The 14,046-nt window shown below is 45.3% G+C and overlaps 1 protein-coding gene across 8 annotated transcripts in view; it reads left to right on the plus strand.

The window, feature by feature from the left end:
• Nucleotides 1–8,394: 8,394 nt before the first annotated feature.
• MEF2A (myocyte enhancer factor 2A) overlaps nucleotides 8,395–14,046 on the plus strand; it is a 95,092-nt gene continuing 89,440 nt past the window's right edge. For 3 of the 8 annotated variants that reach the window (XM_058156833.1, XM_058156840.1, XM_058156837.1), the window contains exon 1: nucleotides 8,398–8,540. The gene's annotated coding sequence lies outside the window, so the exon portion shown is untranslated. Of the gene's footprint in view, nucleotides 8,541–14,046 lie in introns of all 8 variants that reach the window. The other 5 variants (XM_058156835.1, XM_058156832.1, XM_058156836.1 and 2 more) reach the window with 5 other exon arrangements.

The following is a 14,046-nucleotide window of genomic DNA, read 5'->3' on the forward strand; positions in this document are numbered from 1 at the left end:
CAAAAGCTTTGCAGAAGTCTATGTAGATTGCATCTATTGCTTTACCTTGATCAAGGTTGGTAGTTCATATGTTTTTGCAATGAAGAAGTTATAAGTTATAAGACAATTTTTTTCTGAGTAGTTTGAGTAGTTTTTTTGAGTAGTTTGGTTCTCCAAACTACTCCAAGTTTTTGCTACTGGTTCTCCAGAATCTGTCTGAACCTGCTGGATTTCAAAGTGGCTTATGACTATGTCAGCATCCCCATGCCATGGTCAGGCGATCAAAAATGGGGTGCTTGGCAACTGGCATGTATTTATGACGGTTGGAGTGTTCTGGGGTCATGCAATCCTTTTGTGATCTTTTGACATGCAAAGTCCATGGGAAGCCAGGTTCCCTTAAGAACCATGTTACTAACTGGACAGCTGCAGTGATTCACTTAACAACGGTGGCAAGAAAGGTCGTACAATGGGGCATGACTCAACAACTGACAACTTAGCCACAGAAATTGTGGGCTCAATTGTGGACATAAATTGAGGACTATCCGTGTAGAACAGTATTGACTAAGTTTTGTTGGATAAAATAAAGAACAAACCTGAGTAGAGTAGAGTAGAGTAGAGTAGAACAGAACAGAACAGAGTTCAATAGAACAGAATTGAATTTGAATCCAAGGCAGAAGCTCTCTCAAGCAACAAGTACTGTATAATCATGTTCATAATCATCATAAGAGTGAAAAAATAATTCTTTACGTTTATAACTTTGATTTACAAAGGAAAATGAAAGAGCAAAACCAAAAACACACATTCTAAAAAATATTTAAAATTAAACAGTATATATACTTTAAACAGTCTTAGTCGCCCTAGTTGATGATCTCTTGAGGGCTCGGGACAGAGGTTGTTCCTCTGTCTTGGTCCTATTAGATCTCTCAGCGGCTTTTGATACCATCGATCATGGTATCTTGCTGCGCCGACTCGAGGGACTTGGAGTGAGGGGCACTGTTCATTGGTGGTTCTCCTCCTACCTCTCCGACCGGTCGCAGACGGTGTTGACGGGGGGACAGAGATCAACCCCAAGGCGCCTCTTATGTGGGGTGCCGCAAAGGTCGGTTCTCTCGCCTCTTCTGTTCAACATCTATATGAAGCCGCTGGGTGAGATCATCCGTGGTTTTGGGGTGAGTTGTCATCTATACGCTGATGATACCCAGCTCTATATTTCCACCCCTAACCACCCCAACGAGGCTGTTGAAGTGATGTCCCAGTGCCTGGGGGCCGTACGGGTTTGGATGGGGAGGAACAGACTCAGACTAAATCCCACCAAGACCGAGTGGCTGTGGATGCCGGCGGCCCGGTACAGTCAGCTAATTCCATCACTGACCATTGGGGGCGAACTATTGGCCCCCACGGAAAGGGCTCGTAATCTGGGCGTCCTCCTGGATGCACGGCTGTCTTTAGAAGATCATATGATAGCTGTCACCAGGGGAGCTTTTCATCAGGTTCGCCTGATACGCCAGTTACGCCCCTTTCTGGATCGGGCTTCCTTATGCACGGTCGCTCATGCCCTTGTTACATCCCGCCTGGACTACTGTAATGCTCTCTACATGGGGCTCCCCTTGAAGGGTACCCGGAGACTCCAACTGGTCCAGAATGCGGCTGCGCGGGTGATAGAAGGAGCACCTTGTGGCTCCCGTGTAACACCCCTCCTGCGTAGTCTGCACTGGCTCCCGGTGGTCTTCCGGGTTCACTTCAAGGTACTTGTTATCACCTTTAAAACGCTCCATGGCCTAGGGCCGGGATATTTACGGGACCGCCTACTGCCACCATTAACCTCTCACCGACCAGTGCGCTCTCACAGAGAGGGCCTCCTCCGGATACCGTCAGCTAAACAATGTCGGCTGGCGACCTCTAGGGGGAGGGCCTTCTCTGTGGGGGCCCCTACCCTCTGGAACGAGCTCCCTCTGGGGCTTCGTCAACTCCCCGATCTCAGGTCCTTCCGCCGCGAGCTGAAGATGTTGCTGTTTCGAAGAGCAGGACTAGCTTGAACGTAGTTTTTAAATTGGGATTTTTAAAAAAGGGGTTTAATTGAGGTTTTAAATTTGTATTTAAAAGTTTTAGGGCATCAATTGAATTTAACTGTCTATTCTTTTAGCTGTTTATATGTATTATATGTTTTCTGTTGTTTTTTGGCTGTGAACCGCCCTGAGTCTTTCGGGAGATGGGCGGTATACAAATATAATAAATAAATAAATAAATAAATAAATAAAATACACACACACACACAATTCAATTTCCATTTTTTCACGTCAAACATTGTGCCTTCACTGATACTATTGGTATGGTAAAGTGCAGTGACCAAAGTAAAGAACAAAAGTAAATGTGATGTATCTAAAATAAATATATTAAAGATCAGCTGAACAAAGAAAAAAAGTGAAATGATGAGTTCTGGATTTGCAGATTGAAGAGTTAAAAATATAGGATAGCAAGAATCTGTGTACAGAAATTTAACTTTTAAAGAAAAAGGACGGATATTGCAAAGAAGCCGGGAAATCATTTATTTTTGCTCTCTGATTCTGTTGCTTTTTGCACTTTTTATTTTATCCCTTCTTCTCCCTAAATTTTCCTGTGTATTTTCATATAACTATTATTTACATACAGAGAGTGGGCGGGACTGGTAGGACGCGTGCTCATAGGAGGGCCGTGATTGGCTGGAGTCCTCCTGACAGCGACTTCTTAAGACGCCTTTCAACCAATCACGGTTCTTCTTTTGCAGCGGTCGCTTTCTGTCTCTCCCCAAGGCGTGTGTATAGCGCAAGGGTGAAAGAGTGATATGATGCGGGCATAACGAATTTTAACGGTGCTATGCAAAAAGAAAAGGCTGGCAACAAACTGGTGCCCGAAAAGAACTCCTCCTCCGTAGGGAAAAGACTAGTAAAGGAGGACTAATAACTTCTGCGCATGCGCCAATCCTTTCTCGCTTCTGCGTCATTCGTTCCCTCAAGGAAAAAAGGAAGGCAGGAAGGCGCTTTGGGCGCATGCGCGCGATCATTTCCACTCTATCGCTGTCAAGGTCTCTTCGAGCAGCACCCGCCTCCTTCTCGTTCAGATTGGTCTGCTCTTACCCGGTTTACGGCACTCTGATTGGCGCTGCGTCCTGTCAAGCAAAGGAAGGGGGATCCACCTATCAACATTTCCACGATTGGCCCACCGCCCCTCTCTCCCCTAGGGCCCCCGTTGATTGGATCCTTGCTGCCTCCGCTCCCGCCCACCGCCCTATCCGCTCGGGCCTTCGCGCCCTGACGTCACGAACAACGTCACAGCCTGAGCCGCTCCCCTACTGTTAAGTAAATATAGTTCCAACCGGGGGAAAAGGGGGGGGAAACTTTCAAAAAGAGAGAGAGAGAAAGGAAAAAAAAAGTCAACGAAGAGCCTCCTTGGCCTCTTCCAAAAAGACTCCCTCCCGCCCCCTCCCCGCCTTCATGGTGTCAAGTAGGCGAGAAAGACCCGCGGAAGAACACGTACTCGAAAGAGGGCGGTGAGCCACCCACTCCGCTCCAAGCGAACGGGAGGAGGACCGAAAGCAGTTCCGGCCGCGTCGCCTAAAAATAGCGCCCCGTGGATATCCATGCGCCCGTGTCAGTGTCTCCGGAGGAGACGGCGGTGAGGAGGCGGCGGAGGGCAGCATCAGCGCCAACGCTGCAGGTTTAAAGATGCAACATGCCGGCGGTGTGGGAAGAAAGGACACTTAGCTCAGGTTTGCAGGCGGCCCAACCTTCCGCCGAAAATTCAAATCGGCCAATCAAAGCGGAACCGGAAAGGCGGCCCGCGATTGGTTCAAACAAGAAAGGCGCGAAGTCTAACCAAACGACTGTCATTATAGGCCGCGCCTCAACCAAAGTGGAAAAGAAAATTTTCACAAAGCCCAAGATCGAGGGAGTACGGTGCAGGCTTGAAGTAGATACGGGATCAGCGATCACCATCATGTCCTGGGACACTCTGGCAAAGTCGCTGCCGTCCGTCGCGAAGCGCCATCTGCAAGCACAGCGGCTACGAGTACACGACTACCAGGGGAATCGCATCCCTGTTCGAGGGACCACCTCCGTCCGAGTCGAGTACGGCCCTCACAAAAAGACCCTGCCCATCACGATCGTCGAAGGAACTCTGCCCAGTCTGTTGGGGCTAGACTGGTTTCGTGCCCTGGGCATGGGAGTGACTGGCATCTACAGAAGTGACTGCAATTTGAAAGACATTCTCTTTAACGAGTTCGAAGATGTCTTCAAGGACTGCCTGGGCAAGTACAAGGGGACCCCTATTTCCTTCAACTTAGACCTCCAGGTAGCCCCCATTAGGCTTAAGGCGAGGAGAGTCCTTTGCCCTAAAACCAAAATCGATAAGGAGCTGGACAAGCTCATAAATCAGGGGATTTTGGTGCCAGTCGATCACGCAAAGTGGGAGACGCCAATCGTCACCCCCATTAAACCGGACGGGTCAATTAGAATTTGCGCTGACTACAAGGCGACGCTTAACAAGGCCTTACAGAAAAGCGCGTACCCGGTTCCCGTAGTGCAACACCTATTGCACTCTTTGGGGCAAGGGCAAGTCTTTGCAAAGTTAGACTTGGCCCAAGCCTACCAACAACTGCCAGTAGACGCCCGCACAGCCGAAGCCCAAACGATTGTGACGCACAGGGGGGCATTCAAGTGCACCCGATTGCAATTTGGGGTTAGCGTGGCACCAGGGCTGTTCCAAAACCTGATGGAACGACTACTGCAAGGGCTCCCAGGGGTAGTTCCCTACTTCGATGATGTCCTAATTTCAGGGGAAAACATGGAGGAATTGGGGGAGCGTTTAAGAAAGGTCTTGAGCATTTTCCGGACAGCCGGATTAAAGGTCAAGACAAATAAATGTCAGATAGGGGTCGAATCGGTCGATTTTTTGGGCTACCGGATAGACAAGAAAGGAATTCACCCTACTGAGAGCAAGGTTAAGGCAATTAGGAAGGCTCCAGCGCCCAAAAACAAAGCAGAGCTGCAGGCATTCCTGGGATTGGTTAATTTTACGCGGTCTTTTAAAGAACAAAGCAACTGCTATGGAACCGCTGCATAGGCTCTTAGGAAAAATACTGTTTGGTCTTGGGGAAAGTCAGAAAATAGGGCTTTTGAAGCAGTAAAGAACCTGCTCTCAAGTGATAGCCTGCTCATCCAATATCACGACTCACTACCCCTAGTGCTGGTTTGCGATCGTCACCTTATGGGGTGGGGCTGTACTCAGCCATAGACTTCAAACGGCACAGAAGCCCCTATAGCGTTCTACTCTAGAACGATGTCCTCCCCAGAGAGGAACTACAGCCAATTAGACAAAGAAGCATTAGCCATTGTATCAGGGTCAAAAATTCCATGAGTATGTCTTTGGGCGGAATTTTGAAATCGTGACTGACCACAGACCGTTATTGGGATTACTGGCTGGCGACCGGCCAACACCTGTGGCACTGTCGCCACGCTTGACTCGATGGACTATATTTTAGCCGCTTACTCATACAAGCTGCAGCATCGACCGGGAAAAGAAGTGGGGCATGCAGACGCTTTGAGCCGATGCCCACTGCCGGGGCGACCGAAGATCCCACTCCGGGACACCCATCCTCCTTATTGACTCGTTGGACTCTGGCCCAGTCACATCAAAGGAAGTGGCTCGGCATCATACCGACATTGTGTTAAGGACTGTACTCGGTTGGGTACAGAGAGGGTGGCCGCTGCGCGCGAACGGTTCAAAGAATTTGTTAAGAAACGTGATGAGCTCTCGGCTCAAGGGGTGCCTGTTATGGGGTGATCGTGTAATAATTCCTGTTAAGTTAAGGGCAAGGTATTGGACCTCCTCCACGAGGTCACCCAGGCATCGTGAGGATGAAGGGGTTAGCTAGGAGCTATGTATGGTGGCCACTCATGGACGCAGAGATTGCTGAGAGGGTAGGGAAATGCCAAGCTTGCCAAGAGTCCAGACCGCTACCTCCAACAGCCCCAGTCAGAGAATGGGAAAAGCCACAAGGGCCTTGGTCAAGAATCCACATTGACTTTGCTGGCCCCTTTCACGGCCAAACGTTCCTAGTGGTGGTGGACGCATTTTCCAAATGGTTAGAGATCATACTTATGAAGTCCACCACAGCGAAACAGTAATCGCAACCCTGCGCCACCTATTCGCAACTCACGGGTTGCCGGACACTCTGGTGTCCGACAATGGGCCCCAATTCACGGCAGCCCAGTTTGAAGAGTACCTGGCAGAGGAAGGCATCCGACATGCCCTCTCTGCACCTTTCCACCCCGCGCCGAATGGCCTTGCAGAGCGTTCCGTCCGAGCGCTAAGGAGGCATTGTCCAGGCTCAAGCCAGGTGACTGGCAACAAAATAGACTTTTTCCTAGCCGTCCAGCACAGAACCCCAAGCACAGCCACTGGGAAAAGCCCAGCCGAATTGCTAATGGGACGGAAACTCCGTGCCCACTTGACCGTTTGAACCCCATTACACACCCGAGGGTTACAAGGGGAGATAGAAAAACAAGGAAATGAGCATAGGCGACCGGGTGTGGGCCCGAAACTATGGGGACGGCCCTAGTTGGCTCGCAGGACAAGTAACAAGAGTAACAGGGCCAAAATCGTATGTGGTAGAGCTACCAGACAACCGAATGTGGCGGCGCCACATAGATCAGTTAAGGAAACGGATAACTGACCAAACCGAACCAACAGAGACAGGTAATGACCAATACCACTTTGAATCCACAGCTGACAATGACCCGGGGGAGGCGCAAGACTTAGCTGAGGTCCCAGAGTTCCAGCGACGCCATCAGGTCCCCGAGGGAAACAGCAAGGAAAATCCCAAAATTAATCCAAAGCCGGATGGCCAAGAAAAAGAGTCGGCCAATAATCCAGAGCCCGATGGCCCAGAGAAAGAGCTGGGAGGAGAAAACAGCCCCTCCGACCAGCTCAAAACACCACCCAGAACTGAACCGCGCAGGTCAGAAAGAACTAGGAGACGCCCAGGTTATTTGCGTGACTACGTCGAAAAATAACATGTAAATATGTAAATAAGACCAAGTGTTTTCTGGGAGGGGAGGAGTGTTATGTATTAACAGTTGTGCCTTTAAATATTTGAGCGGGAAATCAGCACGTTGCTGATTGGACGAAGCCTCCAGCAGAACTGTATAAAAGGAGAGGTTTTTCCCCCAGCCTGTTGCTGGGTTCACCCTATATTAAAGAGCTGTTGTCACTACCCTGGTCTCCAGCCTCGTTACTTCCCGAACTTAACAGATGAGTTCTGGATTTGCAGATTGAAGAGTTAAAAATATAGGATAGCAAGAATCTGTGTACAGAAATTTAACTTTTAAAGAAAAAGGACGGATATTGCAAAGAAGCCGGGAAATCATTTATTTTTGCTCTCTGATTCTGTTGCTTTTTGCACTTTTTATTTTATCCCTTCTTCTCCCTAAATTTTCCTGTGTATTTTCATATAACTATTATTTACATACAGAGAGTGGGCGGGACTGGTAGGACGCGTGCTCATAGGAGGGCCGTGATTGGCTGGAGTCCTCCTGACAGCGACTTCTTAAGACGCCTTTCAACCAATCACGGTTCTTCTTTTGCAGCGGTCGCTTTCTGTCTCTCCCCAAGGCGTGTGTATAGCGCAAGGGTGAAAGAGTGATATGATGCGGGCATAACGAATTTTAACGGTGCTATGCAAAAAGAAAAGGCTGGCAACAAACTGGTGCCCGAAAAGAACTCCTCCTCCGTAGGGAAAAGACTAGTAAAGGAGGACTAATAACTTCTGCGCATGCGCCAATCCTTTCTCGCTTCTGCGTCATTCGTTCCCTCAAGGAAAAAAGGAAGGCAGGAAGGCGCTTTGGGCGCATGCGCGCGATCATTTCCACTCTATCGCTGTCAAGGTCTCTTCGAGCAGCACCCGCCTCCTTCTCGTTCAGATTGGTCTGCTCTTACCCGGTTTACGGCACTCTGATTGGCGCTGCGTCCTGTCAAGCAAAGGAAGGGGGATCCACCTATCAACATTTCCACGATTGGCCCACCGCCCCTCTCTCCCCTAGGGCCCCCGTTGATTGGATCCTTGCTGCCTCCGCTCCCGCCCACCGCCCTATCCGCTCGGGCCTTCGCGCCCTGACGTCACGAACAACGTCACAGCCTGAGCCGCTCCCCTACTGTTAAGTAAATATAGTTCCAACCGGGGGAAAAGGGGGGGGAAACTTTCAAAAAGAGAGAGAGAGAAAGGAAAAAAAAAGTCAACGAAGAGCCTCCTTGGCCTCTTCCAAAAAGACTCCCTCCCGCCCCCTCCCCGCCTTCATGGTGTCAAGTAGGCGAGAAAGACCCGCGGAAGAACACGTACTCGAAAGAGGGCGGTGATCCACCCACCCCGCTCCAAGCGAACGGGAGGAGAACCGAAAGCAGTTCCGGCCGCGTCGCCTAAAAATAGCGCCCCGTGGATATCCATGCGCCCGTGTCAGTGTCTCCGGAGGAGACGGCGGTGAGGAGGCGGCGGCGGCGGCAGAAGCGGCAGAAGCAACGGCGGCGGATGGGTGAGTCTGGCCGCTTTCCCGGGAGGGAAGGAAAAGAGGAAGGAAGGAAGGAAGGAGGCCGGGCTTCAAAGGGTTGAGGGAGGCTGAGAAGAGTCAGGACCGCCAAAAAAAACCCCTCAGAAAGGGAGGTGGTGGTGTGTGTGTGTGTGCGTGTGTGCGCGGAGGGGAAGCTGGTCATTGAGCTCCCCTCAAGTCTTCCCTCAAGTTAGGAAGGAGTGAGCAACGGCCTCTCATTGGGGGGAAGGGGAGGGGGGCACGGTCGTAAAGCGAGGAGCGAGCCATCAAGTTCTCCTCCTTCAACTTCATTGGGGAGGCTGCGATGGAAAAACAAGGCGCTTTTCGGCGCTTCCATCCCGGATAGCGCGGCGTTTAAGGGACGTGGGGATGGCCAGACAAGACCCGTGTCTTTTTTGGGGGGGGTGAGGGGTGGGGATGTGGGGAGATGGTGGTAGGGAAGGTCGTCTCCTCTCCTTCCTCCCCTCCCGCCCCCGGGACAAAAGGGAGGGTAAGGGGATGCTCTCTCTGGGCATGTCAGAACGGCAGACACGCGTGTCCCGGGGCGTCGTCTGAAGGGAACTTCGGCGTCGGGGTTAGGAAGGGTTTAGGGCCCTATTGGTAAGGGGAATTGCGGGGTGGGGTGGGGGTATATTTCCAGGTGGATCTGTACCCGCAGGTTTGTAAACAGCTGGGGGTAATGGAAATGTCTGGATCTAAATATCAGGCGGTTGTGAATGTGAATTTTACGGGTGCATATAAGGCATGCGAATGTGCCTGCCTTTAAGGTGCCTTTTACAGGTAGTCCTCGACTTACAGCCGTTCCTTTCCAGGGGGACCGAAGTTACGACATCACTGAGAAAAGTGACTGAACGACCGTGTTTTTTCCACACTTGACAAACATTGGGGGGGGGCTCTCCATGGTCACGTGATTTACATGGCGATGCTTTGACGACCGACTCACGGTTATGACGGTTTTGCAGGGGTCACGGGATCGCTTCTTGCGACCTTTTGATGAGCAAAAGTCAATTGGGAGGGGGGGGGAACCAGATTCGCTTAAACAGCCTGCCTTGTTGATTTAACGGCTGCCGTGATTCGCTTAACAAAGGTGGGGAGAAAGGTCGTAAAACGGGGCAAAAACTCACTTAGCAGATTTTTCATGTAGCAACATTAATAATAAGGCTGCTTTGTGGTTGTAGGTCGAGGACTTACCTGTATTTTATTCTCTGTATAAGACACAGACATGGGTTTTTTTTTTCCTATTCTGGATTGCAGTTGAATTGACCTGTATTCAGGATTTTTCACACTTTGGGGGGGATGTTCTTTTTTTTTTTTTTGGTATGGTTAGCTGAATGTGGAGTCGCAAGAATAAGGGCTGAAATGTGCTTCTCCAGAGGTTGTGTGTTTTGTGTATATCCAACCAGAGAGGTTTTTTCTTGTTTTTTTACACTTTTACCCAAGTCTTTTTCAGTAGAATCTTTTAGAGATTAGGAAGATCATTTTCTACATCTCTTTATTTCTTAGTTTTACTGTCCAAGACAAGATGTTCAAGGCAGTTTACAAGCATATTAAGATGTCAGAAGCAGGCTTTGGGTTGTTGTTTTTTTAATTCATGCCATTTTGTCTGATTTTTCAGAGTTTTGTTTAGGAAGTAGTGAGGTTGGCAAGTAAGAGAAAAGTGGAGGGAATAAGTTATGTAAATGGCAATCTTCCTAGTATTAGCTCTTTAGGAAAAATGTGGTGTGGGAGGAAGGATGTCTCTTTCTTGCTGTACTCTTGCTCTCTGTCACAGACTGTTAATTCCTCCATATACTCCTCCATATGCTCTCTTGACGATACTCTTATTTTTTCCACTCTCATCCTCATTTGTCTATGAAGTTGGGAAGAGTCACACACAAAAACTTTGCAATGGCCAAAGCCCAGCCCCCATTCCATAATGTAAAAAAAGGTATAAAAGTGTAAAGCTACAATACAAAAAGCAAATGGCGATACAGTTTGGGGAAGGGTCTGTTTTGTGATGATGGTATATTTGGGAGTGATGTACCAGCTGTTTTTTTCTTTTAACTTCTTGAAATTTCTATTGTCAAATAGAACTACTGGATGCTGAGACTAAGTTTGGGATGTTTTGAATTCTTAGTTTGCATGTTTGTGAAATAAGCAGGGAAGCAGTTAATGGATTGAGCAGGAGAATCTTTCGAGTTTAGGGCTTAGGCTTTCAAGAGCTACTACATTATGGCAGATGTAATAGAAGGGATGCTTTCTCATCAAATAAACAGAGGAGTACATTGCTCGTTTTGTTTTTATTTAAAATTTTGAGCTGGCCTTGATTAGAGTGGCAAACTAGCTGGAAATATTTATCCACATTCTGTAACATCAATAAAGATACCTGTTTTGGTCTATTGGGAGAAGACAACCATGGAAACATTTTCTCATGCTTGCCGAATAATTTAATTTTTCAATTTTACTGGCAGTATTTAAAAATAAAAAACAAAAGCAAACGTTATACTAAGGTGTTTTTTTTTAAAATAAGACTTGATTTTTCTGCCAGGAAAAAACATGACAAGGTTCTTTTTATTTCATTGCAAAACATTGTTCCTACTTATGTAGGTACCCTGTTGGTGATTGGAGAACCCACGTGTTAGAAATCTATCTTTATTAAGTGTTTAATGAATGGCAGTAGGCGTTTTCTTTCAATGGGTGTTGATAGTTTGGTATTGTCTTTCTGGCTTAGTATATAAAAATGGTGTAAAACTCGTAAGCCTTGCCACGGGTGCTGTTTAGCTCACAGGTTTTCCTTGTGAAACACTTAGCTCTAGGAAGTGAATAGAAGGGAGTATTTTTTCCCAGAATTGCAACAATGTCCCTTCCCAGATAATACTAGTTCTTCCAAACAAAGAGAATTTTGTTTCCTTTCAATATGTTCTACTTCAAAACCTAAACAGCCAAAACAGTGTATCTAATATGTGGCAATCTTAAGAATAAAGTCAACCTTTTGTTGAATAAGAATATAAAACAGTTCCAGATTATGGTGTATTTTGATTCATCAAATGGCGAGGCATAGGTTGTCATATTTCTTAAGAAAATGTAAAAGTATATTTTAATAGTTAATTCTTTTTAATATGAATATTTAAAAGAAATGGTAGCATTTTTAAAAATTAACCAAAATTGTCCTAAAATGTTCACCATTTTTCTGTGTTGAAAATTATATGATTTCCTTTTTACTCATCTTCAGGCTAGTTGCTGTTCATATCAAAGTTGAAGAAAAATAATTTAATTTAGTATTATGAGCCAGCAACAATAGACTTGTATTTATTTTAGATTATAGTTATGATGGAATTGTAATATCTAAAGCTTAATAACAGTGGGATTAACATATTTTTGTTACTATGAATAATGGAAACACAAGTTTGGGGAAGATAACCAGTATTAAAACAAGTGGCTTGGGGAAGATTATAATGTGAAAATGCAATGGCTCTAAGATTAATTTTGCATATCTATTGATGAGTGAAGTATGAGTAAAATAAAAAAATGGTTATCCAATGATTATGAATTATAAAACATGTCTTGGAAATATCTAACATGAATGTAATAAGATGAGCCCTGGAAGCAAATGTGTTGGACTACTTGGCAAATGACTTTGCAAAGTGGAATTGCTCAGTGTAAAATGGTTATAAGGATATGAATGCTTTGCTTGCTGCTATTGGCTAATGTTTGTTCTGCATTTGAAAAAATGGGAAAAGGGGTAGGGAAGAGCAGACAAGTAGCATCTGGAAATGGAAATAGGTGAGGTGACATGATGAGATATGTTCAATAGCATTTTTAATTTGGATCCGTGTAGCAGGTGGATTAAATATAGAAGGTGGGTGTGATTTTTTTTTTTTTTGAGCACTTGAGAGTCTGATCTGAGAGTCATATTTTAACACTGCTTTCATTACTGCTATCTGTCTGAAACTCTTTAACTGTTTAAGAAATTTAGGCTTATGATCTAAGTGAAGTTCCTTGTTCTCCAGTCAGTCGTTTAAGGATTGAAGACATGTCTTTTCCTTTAGTATAATAGTACAGCATTCAGATCTATGGTTTCTTCATTATTTCTGAAATAATAGAAATTATTACTTTCAGAAAGTATTTCTGAAAGAACTGACAATGACATGTGAACGTTTAAACATTAGAATGATTACTGGTATATTAAGGCACAAAGTATAAAGTTTCATACTTCTTATGCCTGAAACCTTTGAAGATTAATATGTACATAATTTTATTATTTTATTCTTAATGATTCTGTATATCATAGCTATTTGGTCAAATGTACATAGTTTGTCACTGACTTTATACTTGAGGAAACAAGGGAGCGTTATCTTGAGTTCCAGAGCTTCCTCACTTTGTGCATATTTAATTGTATGTTACAACTGCCTACAATTTTTCCAAATATAGTAAATGTCAAATGTCTTTGGTTATGATGCTGAGTACTCTATTGACCATTCTGCTGGGATATTATGATATTAGCAACCTGTTGTTATGGAAAACCCCTGATTATTAAGTGAGAATTCTTCCATTTGTTCTTGCAAAGGAGAAATATTATAATGTTACATTTTACTTAGATGTCTTGTAACTTGTTACAGTATGTTCTTTAATTCTAGCAAATATTGCTTAACCACAATTATTAATGGAAATATGCTTGCTTCAAAACCATAAATTGAAGTTGGCTTATTCTCATTAACCAATTAACCAGAATGGACCCTGTTAGGAAGATGTAGAGAATTTAGGCACTAATTCTTAATATGAGTCTTAAAATGGCTAGCATGGATATCTGCTGATCACAATTAAAAGATAGGCGCTACACTACAACTTCAGATATAATGACCTTGAGTAAACAATACAATGGTTTAAACTATCATGTAAATCTAAAATGCAGCTAAATGTTTGTCTTATTACAGAGATCATGCTGGAAACTGCAAATCGTTTTAATTCCTGCTACTGCAGGTAAATCTGAAGTGACCTCTATCGCTGGTAGGCCAGCTGCTATTTATATGGCAGTTGCTTCAAATGAGTTCCTTCAAGAGAGGCCTGGGCTAGCTGATAAAAGCGACAGCAAAAATTGTAACAGTTCCTCTCCTCTGTTATTGCTTCTCTCCTTGCAATCCTCCATTTTTACAGCAAGCTGAAAAATGTCCAGAACTGCAAGACTAATTGTTGCTTCACATGATTTATGTTTAGTTGAATATGCCTTTATTTATACCTCCATTACAAATTACTCTGAAATAGTTCTCTCCTCAGATTTCCACCTTTGTTCAAGTTCTTCATTCCTCATGTCCATTCCTTATACATTTCTTTTCTTCATAGGCTTTTTTCTTGGTGCTGATTATACTGTTAGCAGTTGATAATTTATGTCTCCATTATGGCTCAAGTGTATAACAAAATGTTCTGAATTTTTGCAACTTACACAGCATATGTGCTGAAACTTGAAGACTATGAAGGAGAAGTTAATTTTCCTTCCCTGTTTTATACTAAATTA

Source organism: Ahaetulla prasina, chromosome 13 (assembly GCF_028640845.1).
Source record: "Ahaetulla prasina isolate Xishuangbanna chromosome 13, ASM2864084v1, whole genome shotgun sequence".
Lineage (NCBI taxonomy): Eukaryota > Metazoa > Chordata > Lepidosauria > Squamata > Colubridae > Ahaetulla > Ahaetulla prasina.